Source organism: Pygoscelis adeliae, unplaced genomic scaffold (genome assembly GCF_000699105.1).
Source record: "Pygoscelis adeliae isolate BGI_AS28 unplaced genomic scaffold, ASM69910v1 Scaffold41, whole genome shotgun sequence".
In the NCBI taxonomy this organism is placed as follows: domain Eukaryota; kingdom Metazoa; phylum Chordata; class Aves; order Sphenisciformes; family Spheniscidae; genus Pygoscelis; species Pygoscelis adeliae.
In genome coordinates this window covers 2,644,936-2,654,225 of record NW_008824373.1, presented here as the reverse complement: position 1 = coordinate 2,654,225, position 9,290 = coordinate 2,644,936, and positions in this window count along the sequence as shown.

Here is a 9,290-nt window from a genome sequence, read left to right as displayed (position 1 = left end):
ACTGTGAACGCAGAGGATACAGCTGAGCAATTAGAAATTTCACAGCGTAGGTATGAGATACTACGTACTATGTACATGCATTATGCAAATAAGGCACTACAGTGAAACACTCCCCCACCGCCTCCCCCCCCCCCCCCCCCCCCCCCCCGAACTACATTACTTCAGGAAAAAAGGGTATAGGTGTGCAACAGTATCTGTACAGCATTTCTGTGTTTGATTGTCCTGGACAATTCAATTCAATATTATTGATGATGCACTTAAGCAGAAATAAATACAGTTTATTTCTGTAATGGACTATACTTGTGTTTTGAATGTTTATTTGCCTTTTTGCTAATTTTCAAGTTTTAATCATGTGCAATGATGCACTCATTTGCAAGGTTCTGCTAAACTCAATATATTCCCTTTTCTGCATTCTACTGAAGAAAAAATACTAGCTGGTCTCTTGAAACATTTTCTTTGAGAAAAAATTAGTATGTTTTGCAAGTGGAATTACATTAACTTAGCTGCCCAAACATTTTTAATGGCCCAAGTGTTGTCTGAACTACTAAATAGCTCCTGTTATTTATACCATGGATACTCTTACTTATTTGGATGAAAAGTTATAAACTAGTCATGCTTTTTTTTTTTAATGATATAAATTAATGTGAAAAAAAGGAATTTAAATCATTCATCAAATATGTTCTAAATTGAGACAAAAATACATAATAATTTAATGGAATCTTAGCAAAACATTATGTAAAACACTCTAGGTACTGCATAATTTTGTAATAAATGCTGCTGACATTCCACTTAACCAGAGTAATTTAATACAATATATCTGCACTGAATGTCAACTGCTGAATAGATCACTGAGATTTGTACAAGCTGTAGTTTGAGACATTAATTGATTGTCAGTTAGCAGAAATGAATAAACAAATAAAAATGTTATTGCAATCAACCTAGGAATGGTGGTTACGAGCATTTGTTCTTGATCGCAGCTGCCTTACAGTTTGCACGTACTTGTATATTGCATTGCTTTTGCATTCCACTTTGTGCATCTTCCTAGCCTATGTCAGTGATATAGCTATTGGTGGTGGTGGCCCCATTTTGTCTGAGGGCATGTCATGGTTTAACCTCAGTCGGCAACTAAGCACCACGCAGCGGCTCGCTCACTCCCCCCCACCCAGTGGGATGGGGGAGAGAATTGGAAAAGCACAAGTGAGAAAAACTCATGGGTTGAGATAAAAAGAGTTTAATAATTGAAATAAAATGATAATAATAATAATAATATGATAATAATAATAATACACAAAGCAAGTGATGCACAGTACAATTGCTCACCACCCACCGACCGATGCCCAGCCAGTCCCCGAGCAGCGGCCCCCCCGGCCAGCTTTCCCCCAGTTTATGCACTGAGCATGACATTACATGGTATGGAATGTTTCTTTGGCCAGTTCGGCTGTGCCCCCTCCCAGCTTCTTGTGCACCTCCAGCCTTCTCAGTCGGTAGAGCATGGAAAACGAAAAAGTCCTTGACTAGTGTAAGCACTACCTAGCAACAACTAAAACATCGTTGTGTTATCAACTTTGTTCTCATCCTAAATCCAAAACACAGCATTGTACCAGCTACTAGGAAGGAAATTAACTCTATCCCTGCCGAAACCAGGACAGGGCACCTGCAGGAACTGTTCTGGAAGAGGGTGTAAGAGCAGCCACTTCCCAGCTGCCCTCTCAGAGAGGTCTCAGGTCTTTCTCCTCTTGTGCCCTTGGGCAAGTGCAGAACTAGCACGTCCCGGGAGCTCTGGAGTTGTTGAATATGTGCAGGTTGCTTGGTGATGCCCAAGTGTGGTTGTTCCCCTGAGCGCCAGCCACCCTGGGCACGCGCAATAGTTCAGCCCTGCAGACATGCATTGCATTTGATGCTTCCAGGGTATGCACTTGTTTCCTTGCTCCTCCACTGAACGGCTACCCTGCGGATGTGCTATAAGCCCAATGCTTCCAACAGCTAGCCAACCTGTTGCTCGTATACAAGCTCACTGTTTCACGTGTGCCGTTAACACTGGTATTTCTATGAAGCCACAGGTGCTCTGTGCATGTGCAGTAGCCTTATCATATAGGATAGGATGAGCTGTGGTATGCAGTTCTCTCTGTGAGGATAGGAGGCAATAAACCTATTAATGTTTCTGGAACAGAAAATTGCAGAGATTTCACTCTTTATCCTCAGGCACTACAGTCCTAAAATACAATGATTACTAATAACGATAAACAGCAATAAGTTGGCAGTAACAACTTCAATACTTTAGTTACAAATTGAGCTACAACTCCAGACTAAGCTTCATCTGGACTCAGTAGCAAAACCAACAGAGCTTGAAAAACCATAAAAATTATTTAAACACATTTAAAACAAAAGAAAGTAAACAGAAGCACTTGGCTATAATTAGGAGCTAAATAAAAGGCTGTAAGAGATACAAAGAATTAACTGAATCTCTGTATCTGTATAAAAAGTATATGTGAATTACTATCTAAGTGTGCATAAAGCTAGTCTGTATTTACATCTTAAAAAATCATTTGTTTAAAAGCTCAGTAAGCAAAATCGATTATGGTTACCACATACAACCAATGATTGTCATCTTATGGTATGTAAGAGAGAGTAACATGCTAAGGACATTTAAAAACACAGTACCAAACAACCAAGTCATTCAGTTCATCATAACCTATGTTAGGAAGGAGGAAACGTACTTGGAAATGCAAAAAATGCTTGCCATTTCATACAAACTGCTCCTGTTCTTGTGCAATAGTTCTGACAGCAACAAGCAATCCACAGTCAAATCATCCATTTAGCGATCTGAGCAGAGGCGGCACAAAAGGAAACGAAAGTAGTCACATGAAGTCGTGTTCTTTCCAAACTCTGTCAACTGCAAACTTCTAAGGAGCTTTTCCCAGTTTTTCTCATGCTTAGTCTAACGCAAAAAATCAGGTATCTTTTATTTTCTAGTATCGTCTTGGTTTGTGATTGCTTCTTGTCTCTCCATGACCCAAGCCTCGGCTGAACCCAGCTAACTCTGAATTCCTGAGTGCGTGCACTCAATAAATTGCCCAACCATTGCTATTTTGACGAAGGAAACACTGGCTAGAATGCAGCAGTACTTCTCACTATTCTTGCTGTTCTTTCATTTTTCTGACAGTTCATGTCTCAACCTTATCCTACTCCCTTTAATCTGCTTCCTTAGATCTTCCCCACTCATACTCCAACAGAGTTTCTGAATTTCACTGCACAATTTCTTGTCCATAATGTATTTATCTAATTTGCTATCTTGTGAGTTAGTCTCGTTCATGCATTAAATGCTGTCTAAGGAAGCGGGAAGGACCCACACTCAGAATTTTGCTCTTACTGGCAGGTTAATATCTAACGAGAAATTTCGAAAAAAGCAACCTATACTGTGGCTTTAAGCCACTGGCAGTTCAGGGTCATTTTTCATCCTGCACTTGAAACGAAATTTGTCATGCCAGCAAAGTGCTAGAGTACAACCCTTTACTTTATATACTGCACCCACAGGATTTAGTTTTGTAGCTATTCGCCTGGGTACATGCTACAGTCCAGTGCTGAGGTTACCTTCCATGTCTGCACACCACTCCTCGGTTTATACATTGCTGAATGCTCCTTTTCCATCAAAGAAAGGGGAAGCTGTTGTTCTGAGTTTTTCTCAAATACCTACTCTTTCACTCCAGCAGCCACTCCCTTTCACTTGTCACTGTAGCTATAAGAAAATTTAGAAAATCTTAAGTATGCGGTAACTGCGAAGTAAGCAGGAGGCAGCAAGAGTGGGAGATGGCATGGGGCAGGGAGATAGGAATAGGAACTGTGGAAAGATGTTGTAAGCCCTCTCCCCTGTGGACTACAGGAGCAGGGCATGAAGCAGAAAAGCAAGAAAACGGGAAGTTCTTCAGTCACTTCAAATAGTGGCTGCAGCTCTGGAAGAAGCGATTCTGAGACAACCCTTTTCTCGCATGATCAGCACATGCAATTTGCAGTATTCCCTGAGGGCCTCTGGGCCCCTCATTCCTCTCTGGCCTAAGGGAACTCCAGTATTTACTTGTCATCCCTCTCAGCAGTCCAGTTGGTATAATTATAGTATCTGCTGATAAAAGAATTCTTCTGCTAGTATCTTTTTTTCTAGTTTAGGAAAAAAAAAAGTATTGGTTAGATGACCTTTATTCTTGTGCAGCTGCATCTAAAGCTGAGTTTTAACTGCTCTAAATACAAAGCAGAAACATCAGGCACCTCCAGACAAAAGCTCTGTCTGAGATTTTTAGCTTATGAAGACAGCTTATGTTTTTAGCAGCATCTAGATAAGCATGTGACAGTGACAGGGTACCCATTGTGCTCTGCACACAAATCATCTTAAGCAACAGCCTTTGCCTGAAAAAAATACTTTTGACAACTGAATAAATCAGACAGCCGGATCATAATAGATAAGGAATATTACTTCTGTTTTACTCACAGGGGACTAAGGCAATTGCCCGAGGCCAGCAAGTTTCTGTAACACAGCTGGGAACTGAATCTTGTGTTCCATCCAAATTAAAGAAAATCACCCTTCCTCTAAGAATCTCACCAAGAGACATTATGTAGTAATTTTTCTGCATCTGTGGTACAATAAAATATGCAAATGTAAAGATGGAGAGAGAGGGGCTTATGGGAAACATTTATGAATAACATAACATCTCTATATTTCATTAATTTGGGTTAATAATGGAACACACCCACACACCCACACCCCATATTTCAGAACTAAGCTCAGAAGTTTACACATATCTTACACTAACACATCTTGGTAGCATTAGATTCACATTACGCTATATCCTTGTCAATTCTGGCAGAGAGGGCAAAGCCCCATCTTCCATTTCCCTCCGTCAATTGCTTCTGCTCCCATCTGCTCTATAGATCACTCAACTCAAGATGGGCTGCTCTGCCCTCCTTGTTAACAGTTTTCCCAGTTCCCTCTGGAGGAGTGCCTTCTCCCCACTTCAGCTCTTTTCCATGTGACAAATCTTACGTGGGTGTGCCTTGGATTCCCGAGTATGTGCCCCAAATACATTAGATTCTTCCTCCTGTTTCTTGTGGAAGTGAGCTACAAGTTGATGATTTAGCAGGGCTGCAGCACAGGCTACATCTTTCCACCCAATACTCTGCAGCTTGCACAGGAAGTTAGGTACAGGAAAAAAGTGCCCAGTTTTGTTTTAGTAGAGGGTTAGTGCTTGCAGACGGATGATGACATTTGAGTTCTGTTCTGCTGATTTATAACTTTGATTTCAAAATATCGAATTTACTATGTTCTGTCTCTAATCTGGATGTTACTTCCTTATTGAGGCTGCTTTTATAATGGTGCTGGCTCAGGTAAGGCAGATATCGTATTGTTACTCTGTCATGTGGATCTGTGGGCTGACACCTTTGAACCTGTTGTTTTTGCTAGGTGGTCTGTCTTCATTTATACCTCCTCAGGGCTTTGTCTAATACCAGTGACATCAGCAAGCAGTAAGTGCAAAAAAGCTGAGCATGCTGTCATTACATGGAAGAAGGAAGAAATTACATTACAAGGAAGAAATCCTAAAACTGAGATTTTAGGATTTCAGATTTTACTGTACTTTAAAAACACATGAATATTGCATCTAGCCACCTCTACCTTTTTGCTCACTACAAAGCACTGGCATTAAAAATATGGTTTAAGGAAGCAAAATAAACATTTATTCAGTCTTTCTTTATTTGTTCTGATTTAAAATGCTTTTTGGCTGTTGCTGCCATACTTTTATGTACATAGCATGTTAAGTATTCATACCACCCAGATATATATGCTGGCTTCTCTGTTCTTTAAGAAGATTTTAGAAACTCTGTTTAGGGCCTAAACCAAAGCTCAAAAATCACAGTTAGACCCTAGTATTCTAATGCACTGTGCATGCTACGGGTTAACATTTTATTAAATCTCCACTAAAAGAGTGATTGGGTGCGTAGGGTTAAGCACACAAGTTCTATATCATATGACAGCCTTATTTTGTAGGTTTCAAGCACTGGCAGAAAAAAAAGAACAAAAATCCCTATATTCTGCATTCACTGCTTGTTCACTTTCTTCTCAGAGGTTTCTTAACTAAAGGCTGAGTACTGGCAGAGGAAAAAAGCTTTTATAATCATACTAAGTATGAAGTACGAACATTCTGCAGGCTAGCTCTGAGGTTTTTTATGTATTTCAATTAGTTGTACAATTTAAAATTCTTATTTATTTTTTGATCAATACAGACTTGGTATAGAAAAGTATTTTAGATTCTGAATTACAAAAAGAGATCTAAGTACCTGTGAACATGTATTATACCATTTGGCAAAGAATGCAGAGGACAATATGAATATCACTGGAAAAGCACATTTCTTCAGTATTGCATTGTTTATGTGTTTACTGAATAGATTTGATTGTACCATAACTAGTAGCAGATTACTGCAGTGAAAATTTTTCTAAACATTGAATTTTCAGAGAGAGAGACGTATGAATTGATCTGTGTGAAATGATGAACACCCCCTTCATTCCCCCCCACTCCCATCTATTAGACATATTCATACTGCATCTATGGGATGTGCAATCCCTATCTCCTTCCTGATACAAATAAAAAGAAACCAGTATTGATCCCTATAACGAACAAACAAGTACTTGTACTCAGGAGAGAACATTTGGGGCTGGGAAGAATCAACTGTGTACATAAAACTAAGAATATGGACATTTTCTACATGAATCAGTCTCAAGTGAAAAAAAAGAAAATAAGAACAAAAACAAAGGAGGAATTACTTCACCACAGAAAAACACTTTACAGATAAGCTGTAGTAAAAATTAACAATGCCATTTTCTAAATCCTTAGTAAGTACGCGGTTCTATTACAGATAATTATGTAAACATCCCTTCCCAAGTTTCAGAAATTGTTAGGGTAGTATTGACTGGCATTTTCAGAAATTATTGAAGGAAACTGTTACATGCAATCTCATTTCTTCCTTTGTGACACCTGAAAATTCCCCATTAAACTTCAGTGTTTTACCTAATAATAGCTAATTCACGTGTTTTACATGCCAACTCTAGTATTGCCATTCATATAACTAGCCAACTTTTCCTTAGTTTCATATTTTCAGTTTTATCAGAAAATTATTTCCAAATCTGAGACTTAGTTGATAAAGTTGATAGCCCAAGCATTAGCTTTTGTAGATTCATTCAAAAAGCCAAAGAAATATGGTTGAAAACATCTCACATACAGAAAGAATTTGCTACTTCATCACGCGAGTAGTCTCACATTGCTCCTGTAAAGCTGTGTTCGAAAGAAGATGTATCATATTTCCACCCCCACTGAATTAATTTAACCCAGTTTCTCACCTCAGATGGTTTAAGCCATATGTTTTATTTTACAGTAAAATATCCTAGAAGTGATTCCACAGTCACTTACCAAGCTTTGTCAGAAGTGGTAACTAGCAGTCAACAGTCCAAAGATTTCTGACCATAATAACTAAAGAATTTTATTCTTTAGTCACAGGCCAATTTGCAGAACTGCATGAATTCTGCAAAAAGACTTTATGAGACTTAACTTTATAAGTAAATAAAACTGCAGGTGAAATTCAATGTATAAACACAAATGGGTACACAAGGGAAAAACAATCATTAACTTGTACAAAGTTCTCCACTGCTAATCAGAAGAGAAATTTGTGGGTTTATAAAGCAAATTACATTCTGACTTTATCAAATTACAGTCTCTATGCTGGTTCCCCTGGAGGTCTTATGATTAACGCTCTGGTTGTCCCCTTCTTTACCTCTATAATCTGTATTCAAAGGTCCTCTAATGCCACAGTCTCTTTGCTAAGCTCTAAAACTTGCTGCAATCACACTGATCATCTATAGCACCAGGCTGAAGAAGCTAGACAGGGGCAGGCTGAATTTTCCTGCAACATGTGGGGTCTATTTCCAGCCCCTCTGGGGCTTACTTTTCATGGTAGACAAGCTGCAACACCACAATCCTTCAATATCTTCAAGAATAAATGGCTCTGGTTCAGCATAGCATACGTGATATTCCTATGATGTTTCACAGTTTCAAGCTAACAACATCCAACCTCATACAAACAAAACAAAAACATTAAGTAGTTGTCACCAAATCATAAAAGTTTCTTGCCTCCTCCTCTCTTTTCTAGTTCCAATTTGAATATCCCTCTTAATTTCAGAAACAGCTTAAGGTATTTTTTCTTTCCATACAGAAATCAATACAGACAATGTCTATCATAAAATACCTAAAGCAGTATATGAAATACTCATATTTACTTCCATAAATACTTTCTCTTGCCTTCTGACCATCAGCTGTTTAGAGACTTTTTGAAGCAAAAGTTGCACCTGGACCACCCTGTAAACAATGTAAAGTCTGATCAATGCTATGTGAATTTGCATCTACTATATTTTTGATTTCTACAATATCCTGTAGCAATCAGTTTGATAATTTAGCTGTACTGAATGAAGAAAATACTTCATTTTCTTTGTTTAAACAGGCTATCTGAAAATTTAATTACGATGCCCTTCTTTTGTTATAAGGAACAGAAAACTGTTCTCTATTCATTTTCTTCATGGCATTCAATGATTCTGGTCCACCACCACATTCCGAAGAATTATTTTGCTTGAAGCTGAGTATTTTTAATGTACTTTTTCCTCAGTTGGAAACTCTTCTAATCTGTGATGTTTGTAATCCTTCCATGTATCTTTTCAACTTTTTTAAAAAATGGGATAACCAATATTCCAGACACAAACACAGTGCAAACTGGTACAATGGTATAGTGATACTTTCAATTTTATTTCCTGATAATGTATTTGTTGTTTACTATCACTGAGCTTAATTTTTTATAAAACTAGATAAAAGGACAGCCAAATCTCTGTTTTAAGCAGTAACAGACCACTATCATTTAGTACAGCTTTGTGTATGTATAGTTTTTACTGATATGCATATCAGTAAATATATACCATATATTTAAATATATACCATATATATAAATATATACCATATATTTACTGATATGCATCCGTCAACATTGTTTCTCCAGCTGCCATTTGGTCCTGGTTTCAGCAGGGATAGAGTTAATTTCCTTCCTAGTAGCTGGTACAGTGCTGTGTTTTGGATTTAGGACAAGAACAATGTTGATAACACACCAATGGTTTAGTTGTTGCTAAGCAGTGCTTACACTAGCCAAGGACTTGTCAGCTTCCCATGCCCTGCCAGTGAGAAGCTGGGAGGGGGCACAGCCAGGACAGCTGA